This window comes from Zonotrichia albicollis, chromosome 2 (genome assembly GCF_047830755.1).
Source record: "Zonotrichia albicollis isolate bZonAlb1 chromosome 2, bZonAlb1.hap1, whole genome shotgun sequence".
Classification (NCBI taxonomy): Eukaryota; Metazoa; Chordata; class Aves; order Passeriformes; family Passerellidae; genus Zonotrichia; species Zonotrichia albicollis.
Window position 1 is genome coordinate 65,382,393 of NC_133820.1, and position 10,642 is coordinate 65,393,034.

At 40.8% G+C, this 10,642-nt stretch overlaps 1 long non-coding RNA gene across 1 annotated transcript; it reads right to left on the reverse strand.

Annotated features, from left to right (window-relative positions):
- Window positions 1–3,408: 3,408 nt before the first annotated feature.
- Window positions 3,409–6,807, reverse strand: LOC141728337 (uncharacterized). The gene is made up of 3 exons (XR_012579257.1): window positions 6,459–6,807; window positions 3,800–4,123; window positions 3,409–3,587 (listed from the first exon to the last, which is right to left on the reverse strand). It is a non-coding gene; the product is annotated as an uncharacterized LOC141728337 (long non-coding RNA).
- Window positions 6,808–10,642: the final 3,835 nt, after the last annotated feature.

Below are 10,642 nucleotides of genomic sequence, written 5' to 3' on the forward strand. Positions count from 1 at the left end.
TACACTGGCTTCAGCCTGGTTACTCATCCGGGTGAAACTACAGCCAAGCTCAATCACCCACTTGTTCTGGAAGTGATTTTTCCCCTGTACTCTGCCCTGGTGAGGCCACACCATGACTACTGTGTCCAGTTCTGGGCCCCTCAATTCAGGAAGGATATTGAGGTGCTGGAACAAGTCCAGAAAAGCGCAGTGAAGGCCCTAAAGGGTAAGTAATTCTGTGAAAACCTATGATGAGAAATATGGACATAACTTTAAAGTGGGAGGCACAAGTTTCTTCCCATCCTTTGTGGGAAAAGGCAGTAAGACCTTGGTCCTTTATTTCTTCAGCTGGCTCCTTTACTCAGATGTGTTAGGTGTGAAAGTTCAGGTCTTCCTGTCCAGCAGGAAGAACAAGTTTCAATCAACATGGGATGCAAATGTATGCAAATTATGCATTTATCAGCCTCAAACACCTTTCCATGAAAATAAGGCAACACACACACCCTTGCTGCTGCAGGATGGTTTGCAGCTCAGCCTTCAGTAGATCTGCAGAGCAGAACTTTCTGAATTACTAAGTGATGCTTGTCTCCAAATGTCTTTGAAGAGTATTATCTTTGATCACTTTTCAGCTGCATCTCATATTTCACAAGTCTCTGAGAGATAGTTTTTTCTGAACCTACTTATATAAGTTGCTGTATTTTTGCAATTTATACTTTTTTGCCAAGGAAGATTACCCTCTCAGTAAGCAAGCAATGGTCAATTGATTTCAAGAGCAAATCCTGTTGGTACTTAAGACAGAAATGATTAGACCCCTTGTTATCAAAGTTCCAAGGTCAAGTCATCATCAAATATGACTGATTACATTTTCTAATGGTTTTTCTATGCTCATTAAAGTGCATTCAAATATTCAGAATCACCTCTGATCATGACATTCAAAACCCGCTCTGATGGCTCCTGCCAAGCAGAAATGTATTCTCTAATCTTTAACCACATAAACAATAGATAACTGCTTGTAATTGGGTTCAAATTGATTTCAGGTGGCTTCAGAGAAAAGCAATTTCTACAACAGATTAACCTTTTAATTAATGTTTATTAAGGATATTACCAGGTGCAGGAATCCTCCTAAAGCAGAAAATTACACTTCATTGACATTCATTTATGATAAAACAGTTGATCCATTCCCAGGCCATTATTCATGTATTTATCATAATTTCTTGCTTTTCATGAAAATGCCATAAACTCTAATTAACTATTGTAACACTGTATGTTTTAAACACATTGTTCCACATTGAATGGAGGAATGGGCATATGAAGATGTCCTTTGGCACAGGTTTTTAGAGAAGGAACCAGCACTCTCTACCAAGTGATTGTGGTTGTTCAGCTCTAACATCAGCCTTCTCTGAAAGCTTGTGGATACCCCCTTCATGAAGGAAGAGCAAACACAGGGAGAACTCTGTCAGAGTTCACATACCATAAAGAACTTCATCCACAGATGAAAGACAGGCTTTTCTGTTGAGAGGAATGTGGCCTGGGCTACAGAGACACTTCTTTACCCTGTTTGTGGTACATTAATGCCTCAGTGATTGAGTGTCTGAATCTAAATTGCAAGGAAACTGATTTCCTAGATGCATTTTGAAATTTCCAACTCCTTCTAAGGTTTGAGGTAATCCACCTGAGGCTGATGGTGATACCACCTCTGGATACATCACTAACTATATTTTAAAAAAGCCAATTGCTTTCTGGGTGTATGTGTAATACTATATTTTAAAAGTGTCAGTGTTTGGCCATGCTGTTCAGCTGCCTGCTTTCTCTGGCTTTGCTTTGGGCAGTTTCAGCTAGTTCTCCCCAAGACACATCTGCCACAGAGAAGGCTGGCCCTGGCTCATACAGATGTAGGCCAGCACATACAATTTAGCTTTGGGCCAGGATCGGTCCTTGACCCTCTTTCTTCTAATGGTGCAAATAACAACTCTGTGCTATTACTAATTTGCTGCTGCCCAAACACTTCCTGCAGCTTCAGGCCAATCTTTGGGTGAATAAATTGACAAACTTCGTTTTCTCAGGAGGTTGATTTATTTTATTTCATTAAAATTGTGGAAGAAGTCACTTCCAAGCATTGTACATTGTTTCTCTACCTGTGGCTTCAGTTCACCAAGCTATATACACAATTCAGGCAGTAACTAAATTTTTTTCCTTAAAACTTCTCATTGTTCCACAGGATGCTTGCCATAAAATTATGTCTATTAAAAATTAAAATTTGCAGAAGTCTTTAGTTCCTCTAATGGTAAAGCTTGTCATTTTCAGTGGAAATCTTTGTTCAGTGCATGTTTTCCTTTCAGCATCCTTTCTTACCTTCTCAGTTCCAAATGCCAACACTGTTTCAAGTGATAATACAAATGTATCTTAAAATAATACAGGAAGGTTGACACTGACTTGTGGAGAAGTCCTGGGCATACCTGGGCAAGGACTCTTATCCAGAAATGGGAGAACTTGTCCAGTATCTGGCTATAACATTTCTTCTAAAAGGGAAGGACTTTTCTACCAGGAGAGTCAGCCTAAGTTTGGAACATAAGAATTCAGATCAGAAGATGCTTGCAGGAGCTGACAATATTCTTCACATCCCTTTGTGACTGGTAACTACCTGGAAACCTCCCAGCAATTGTTACCTTTTCTCTGTTATCTCAGCAGGGGTATCCCATAAATTTCACTGAATATGCATTACTGGATGGATAAGAAGCATACAGATAAGCTAATCACAAACCAGAACAGGCCATAAAACCTTTCAGGGATCTCCTACAAGTGTCTTAGAAGTTCAGGCAGAGGACATCCCATTTGAGAGGTTATCTGAAATTTATACAGAATTATATATATCTTCCTAAATTTCAGTACTTGGGTATTTCTATTTACTAGAAAGATTTTCATACTGAAATAAATTTTGAGGGGGCTGGTAGCACTTTTGTACTTGTTTTAAATAGGCTTTCTGAGGCTACAAAATTCTATCAACTTCCTAAACAGTCCTAGTTTCAACAGCTTAAAATTAAATTCCTCCTACCATTTCCATTCATTTCCTTTGATTCTTGAAAGTTTGACTATTTTTTTAGCTTTCCCAGAAATGAGGTGTTCATTTTCATCCATTGAAACACAAAGGAGAGTTATTTTTCTCTTTGTTAAACTTATCTGAACTGCAACAAGAGCAAAGTGAACTCCTCTGCAAGACTTACACAAGACCACTTAAATAGCACAAAGGAAAAACATCTATGAAGCTGCATTACAGGGCTCTGCTTAAAAATATGCTGCTTCCTGATTAATATAATTCAACTGTAATGCATGAATAAATTGTAATTTAGATGATTGCATGCATGTACTATCGTATCAAAGCTAAAATGAGATACTTAGATAATCATAGCTTTCTCTTTTTTTTGTCTTTTTTTTTCTCTCCACATCTTTCTCCCTTCTAACAAGAGGATTTGTATGTCATACCTTATTCTAAGATCATCTGTAGAGGCAGGGCTGGTTACAAGGTAGAACACTGGCAAATTGGTGGGGGGAAAGGACTGCATGGGCACAGATGCAATTGGCTTTTTGGACAACCAGAAGCATGTTAAAACCTGTAAAGCAAAAAGAGAAAGGGAAAGTAAGCTACTGTTGCTAGGGCACCACCGTGGGACACAAAAGAGCTGGATTCATGTTCCTTCTGTGCAAGAAAATCCCTCTGACTCATCAGACACATGCTTTCTGTGGTGGTTTGTGAGATAGCAGCCCCAGGGAGAACTGGAGTAACACATCCAGGCTTTGGGGATCTGCGAACTTGGTTACATACCTTTGCAGTGTCCAAGTACATTGCAGTGTTCTGGAACCAAGCTCACAGGTTGTCCATTCTTTACTGCTCTTGTTCCAAAGAACCAGAAGTTATTTGGACATCAGAGCCCAGCAGTGCTGCAGGTGCTCAAACAGGGCTTGGTGCAGGGCTGAATCATGAACAAGCACCAGGGATATAAGCTCATGGACCCTGTGGTTGATGAGTATTTTCACCAAGGGAGGAGTGACAAAAAGAACTGGTGAAGAGCAATTACTTCATGGAAACTTCCAACGTCATTCTGTTTTTCAAGCGCAGGATCTTAGCTCTCAGATAGCAATATTGATTCTATGGGGAAAAAACATCATAAGCCTAAACTGATGCTATTTATACATTTATCTTGGAATAGCTGTTAACTAGTTGGTAATCAAATTTTTGGAGAGGCAGCAAGAAACATGATGATTATAGGTAGGTTACAACATAGCAGGTAGCATTGGGATGGCTCTTGGCTTGGCCAGATTGTAGATATTTCAGCTGAAGGAGTTGTTGACATAGGACATCCTCTTGGGAAAAATGGCTTTAATTTAGTTAAATGCCACTACATTTTTTCGTGATGTTATAGCAAATACTCCAGTTATGTGTGCATATTCTATCTTGTGGTTTGCCAGGCATTCTAGACATGGTATCATTACAGAGAGAACCACAAAAATGCTTTAGATTCTTTGGAAAACTGAAGAGAAGAAAAAGACCTCAAGAGATCCAAGAAGAGGGGAAAAAAGAGATAAAGAGAGAATAGGCGGTTTGTTATCCATCCAGTTCTTGGAAACTGAACCAACAAGACAACAAGGGCACAGGACAACAAGGGCGAGTATTTATAGAGCACAATAAAAGGCCTCTGTGCAGCCATGTCTGCGCAGGGCAGATGAGCAGCGCAGTTCTGGGAAGAATTACATAAGGAGTCTTGTGTACATGTGCCTGTGAACACAGAAACCCTCATTTGCACACATGCCCACACTGCATGCCCAGATGATGCCCCTCTTCACATAAAAATCCTCTCAGTCTCAGTCAAGAAACTCCACAAACGCTTCAGATGCAGCACATGAGAAGTCGTGTTTCCTATAGTGCCAAACCACTCAAGTCATAAGCAGCCTGTGAGCAGGACTGTGAGCAACTTTTCTCAGAAACAAGTCTATTTAGCCTGGCTTCAGCCCAAGAAAACCAAGAGTAATTATACACAGACATTTAAGTGCATGTTGTGGACTTGACAGACTAGAAGAAAGGCAGCTTGCAGTCACATCTATTCAAGAGTATTGTAAATTAGGGAATCTGCTAGCAAGATGCTTTCAGACGGGTTTGTTGTTCGTGTCCATAGCAGCTTGCCATGTGTCACATCTGCAGTCCACACAGCCTCCAAAATCTCAGTGCCATTCTTGTGTTCAAGTAGTAACTAGACTGCATCTTCTCTGGGAGATAAATGTCAACAATTGCAGTTATCTGGACACCCCAAAACTCTTGCACTCTCATCCCCTCTCATATGCCTTCTCTCCAGCCTTTAATTATTCTGCTGTGTTGACCACTTAGCACAATAAAACAAAATTCCTTCATTTCAACCTTTAGCCTTATCTCTGGTATAAGAATATTGTCTGGATATGCCATTCCAAAGGTGCCTTGTTACACATCTGTTTTCTTCTTCCTCCCTTGTACAGGCTTCCACATCTTTAACTCTCTCCTTGACAGATCCAATGATCTGTCCTAAAACAGTTTTTTATTTTCTTTACAGCTTTTACAAAATTATCCTCTTTTCCCCCCCCTGAGTTCCCAGAAACAGGTGATCAGAGATGTATGATGAGATGATGCTAAAAATCTTGCTTTTTTTCCTCTCTCTGTGTGACCCACAAACTTTCTACTTGGCCCTCTTGTCTTTAGACTTCTTTAGCAACAGCACTCCTCTGCCATATTGCATCCAGCTCCATCTCCTATCTCTGCTAACATCTACACAGGGACAAAACCCAAATCTCCATCCACACCAAATTCTTTCCATGTGCATAACACCCCATCTGTGTTGCAGAAGCAAATGAGAAGGACCTGAGCTCTGGCACCCCCAAGATCACTGACATCTGTACTGTCTAATGAGGAGTGAGCCTCAGCTCCCTCCAGCTGTCAGCATTTCCCAGCATGGTACCCTGTTCATCCAGGAGTTAATAGGTTTGTCTACTCATTAGTTAGGATCAGAGTTAGAGAGCTGTTTGTATTGCCAGTTGGCTACCACCTCTTATCTCCATAATTTCACTGTGCAGTTTTCCCGGCCCTACAAGTGCTTCTGTGTTGTAGCCCTTGGCCCCTTTCACAGCCCAGAAATGCACCTCTGGTCCAGAAGTGTGAAAGTGTTTTTAAAGTGCTTCCTCTGAGCCACCAGGGCTGATTGTAACAGGCCGCATCAGGTTCTTGGAAAATAAGAGTGAACTTTTAAAACACCGCCAGACCATAGCTGGAGATTTGAGCTAAGTATTTAGCTTTTGGATATAAAGGGGCATCTTTGTCTTACTTGCAGAGTTTTCCATAAGAACTGCAAATTTTCCTTTCAGCGTCCTAGCAACCACCCAAAGCATAGCTTAGGAAGTAAAACCACCACAGAAACATTTTCAGAGGAAAATACCTGGTAACCTAAGCAGATTGAACTCACCTGGCCAGCTGTAGGTATCTAAAACAAAATCAGTTTTCTTCACAGTCAGTAGAGGACAATTTGCACTTATAGGGTGCAAAATATGTGGCATTCATTGGCAAGAGGCAAATTTTGTCCTACAATAATCAGTTTCTCTTAGGAACCTGCAGGAAGAAAGACAAAATTACCAACTCAGACTAGAAGAGCGAGGCAAAGAAGATGCTGGTATGGCGCAGGAGAGTGCTGGGCAGGCGAGTGTGACACTTGCTGTAAGGAAGTTGCAAGGCCCTCCACATGCTTAGCTATTATACATGCCATGAGTAATTGTCCTGGCTACTTTCCCAGGCTCTTGCTGTGGGTGGTCCTGCCCCACAGCATGGATGGCAGATCAGTGTCCCCCAGCCAGCTGTGCAGGGAGTCTGGGGTCACAGGGGAGCAGGAAAGGCCCAGCGCAGCACTATGGAAGGCTGCTGGACTGCATCCTCCTTGCCTGGGTGCTGGGCAGGAGCCATCAGAGTTAGCATCCCCTCCACAGAGGGCAATTCATCCAGATTTTTCCTTTGTGTTTGAAGCCAAAAAAATCAGACTCACTGTGCTGCAAACTGCTTCAGGCACTTTGTGTCTTTCAGTGTTGCCTTCTCTGAAGGATATTCTAAGGTAAGGAAAAGAAGTATCACTAGCCAGATCATTTCTGCACACCGAGTGCAGTGTGGGCCTGACACACAGATGCCCAGGTCCCGTACACTCACTGACAGCTAGCTGCAGCCAACACAAACCCCGTGTGCTGTTTGCACTTTGGTTTTTAGCACACAGGCTGGAGAGAGGATTTCAGTCACTTACCTGGAGCTTGACTTTAAGGAGCAGCTGCAGGAAGAAAATGAAGTGACTGTACCATAAAAAATCAGCCAAAGCCAACAGCGCAAAACCAAACCACAGAATACAGGCACCGCACTTGAGAATGCTAAACCAGGGGAAACAACTAATTGAAAAATCAAACAGGAATATACCTTTAGAAATAGCAGCTTTTGATGTGATCACTTCTCTGATATACATCACAGGTACTTCAATTAATTGATTTCTCTGCTCCATGTCTTGCACCCCAACAGGTCGAGCAGAGCGGGTAGAGTTTTGGCCAGGCAGGAATGATTAACCAGGTGACTTCAGCTGCAAGAGCTGACATCTGACAGCAGGAAAAACAGATGTGGAAGAAAGAGCCTAGTGTTCTCAATCTAAAATACTGGCTCTGTTCTTCCTGGGGCAAGCAGTTAAAAAAAATCAAAAGCAAAAGTACACAAGCTAAAGCTAATTTCATGGCTGAGAAGGGTCAGATAGCAGGACCTCAATCCTAGGCAAAGGTCTTCCCCTGAAGATTTTTGATAGGCAGAGGTTTGTCATTTGGTTTCCAGCTCCACGGCTTCCTTTCTCCATCAATTTTCCTGACACCGTGAGTGTCCAAAGACTGTGCTCATGTCTGAGTGCACCGAAGGACTGCAAGGCTGATGGCGAGCAGAGCAGCTGCAAACATGCAAATTCCTTCCTTAGAGGAACACAAGTTAGAGAGCAGGATAACATTTTGACTTTCTGAAGGCAAGCAGCCCTATCTTCCTTAATCCAGCTGCCCAGCTCATACTCTTGCAAAATATGCCCCAGATTTCTTTATTTTCTATTACACTGGTAATTAGGACTTGACAACTGGAGCCATTTATCTACAAATAAACCAGGCCATAATGAGTGTTCTTTGTCTTTAAGTGATTAAGGTTTAGACAAGGTTGGCTTCAAAATGAAAACAGCAACTTCACCAATTTCATATAGAAACTCACAGCAGAGAATTTTTAGGCGTGCTTTCAGATTACAACGGGTTTCACTGTTATGTAAGTTTTTTGGGACTAGCTGAATATCAGTATTTTCAGTAAACAAGGGAGTTAGTCTCCACATTAGAGAAATTTCCATTCAATATTCATTCTCATGCTATAAATCTTACCCAACCAGGAAAGAGAAATTATTTCAAGTTACACAAATGACAGATGAACACTAAAAGTCAGATATTAAATTTGCTCAGTTCTAACAGGCTTAATGAGTGCTTATATTATTTTCTTAGTTAAACCTACTTTTTACTTACTTTCTTTGTATTCTCTACTATGTTTGATTCTTGCTCCTGCTGAATCTACTTGGCCATTCGTACCTCTGCCATCTTTTATGTGTTGTTTTGCACCTGAGTACAACTGAGACAGAAAAATCTTAAATTTCTCCAAACAGCAAGAATAAGATGTTGAAAAACAATAGTGTCGATGAGCTCTAATTCTGAGACTGTTTCAAGCCCCCAGGCCAATCATTTACTACCTGCAAGTGGGAACAAAAAAACTTCTCTTCCTCACATGTTTCTTGATTCAAAGAGCACTAGGAATTGTTGCATCAGATGTATTTCAAAAGCATATTCTAACCTGTGGTAGAGTTTATATTAGAAAGAGAAATTGATAAAGATGCATGGTGTATTTTATATGGAAGGTAAAGGTAAATCATATTCTTTTTATTTAAAGGTCATACCGTTTCTCTCTCACCTTCAAAAGTGCAGGCTTTTTTATTTTTCCATGCTTAGTCCTCAATATAAACAAATATAAAACATCAACATTCTTTGAGACCGATGACTGAATCATGGAGCCAGCAATCTTGGCCAGTGTTTAGCAGAATGTGAGCTTTTCACACAATGTGGTACCTAAAGGACCTAATTTTGTCTTAGGGTATATAACCCAGGGGAAGTGATGCAGAAGTGGGGAAGCAGTATTAACAGGGTTTTATAGTGCTAGTGAGACATTTACAAGTTCTACTCAGTTTTGGTAGACGTATTTACAAAAAAAAAAAAAGATGGTGAAACTAGAGAAGGGAGCTAATATTCTGCATAACAGTGATGGTGAGAGTCATCTCATCTAATTTCAGCCACCAAAGATCTAGGTGCCTAGTCCAAAATAGAAGTGCAATCCATGGAGGCAGATAGGTGTCTCCAGGGAATGACTCATCCCACTCTAAGAGAGGTATCTAAAACAAGTTGGATGAGTCTACTGAATGAGTCACCTTCTTCATTGACTGCAGGAGGACTGGAGAAAACTACCTTAGGCTAGATGTTTCTCATGTTTAGGTAGCAGAAGATACATCTCATCCCAAGTGACTACACTTCCCTCCCATGCATTTGATATAACCAAAAGGAGTCTGGAGTTGATTTGATTATGCATACCACCTTGAGGAGATAGGACTGTTTGGAAAAATCTTAATGAAGGACATGGTGGGTTATCCCTCATGTGAAAAGCCCAGACTAAAGGATGTGCCGCGATTCTACAGCAAAATCTGAAGGTGGTACAGAATACATTAGCATAATCACAAACCCCAGATTATGGAGATCAGACCAGATGTCTGAAGCAGTCCATCCCAGCTTTTAGCTCTGTCTCATGTCTAGAGTGGTATTCTGTGTACAAGATGATCCCCCTCAGAGCAATGAGTATTGACAAAGCATAAAATAAATGAGGAGAAAATTTGTCAAAAGAAAAATCCAAATGTCTCCAATAAAACTTAATTTTGGGAGAGACAAAAATAGGTGTTTGCATCTCTGTGATGGTTATTTGAAAATACCCTTGCTTTATTGCACAATTCTAGTCCTATGTCCTAAGAGGAAAGAAGACTCACCTGGACTTATAGATGGTTTTTGATTAGCTTCTCTGGTCTGAAAGTCAACAGCAATTGGTGCCTTTAAGGATAACCAGTCACTGCTGAAGCAAGGTAATTATATGAGGGCAGCTAATCATTATTCACAAATAATTTTGGGGTTGTAAACCCACAGATGTCATGTCTCTTGATGAAAGTGTATTTTTAGCTGTGGAGCACATTGGCCTTTCCTGTCTCTGTTTGCTCTGAAATTAACATTAATCAACTTTTGGCTCTGTGCATGCAGTATCACCCCAACCAGGTAATTACAGCAGATTTCTAAAATAAAGACAAAAAAAAGTGAAGTTTAAAACTCCTTGCTTTCAACCTTCAATGTTTGGTCACTCATTTCTTTTGGTGTTGTATCTAGTGCTCATTAGTCACATTGAAAGTTAAGGATGTGCGTGCCTGGAAATGTGTCATTTTCCCTAGCACATCAATCACTTAATACAAGCCATTACCTCTCCCTATGCACCTGGCCTCTCATAAAAATAATAAAACATAGGCTGCAT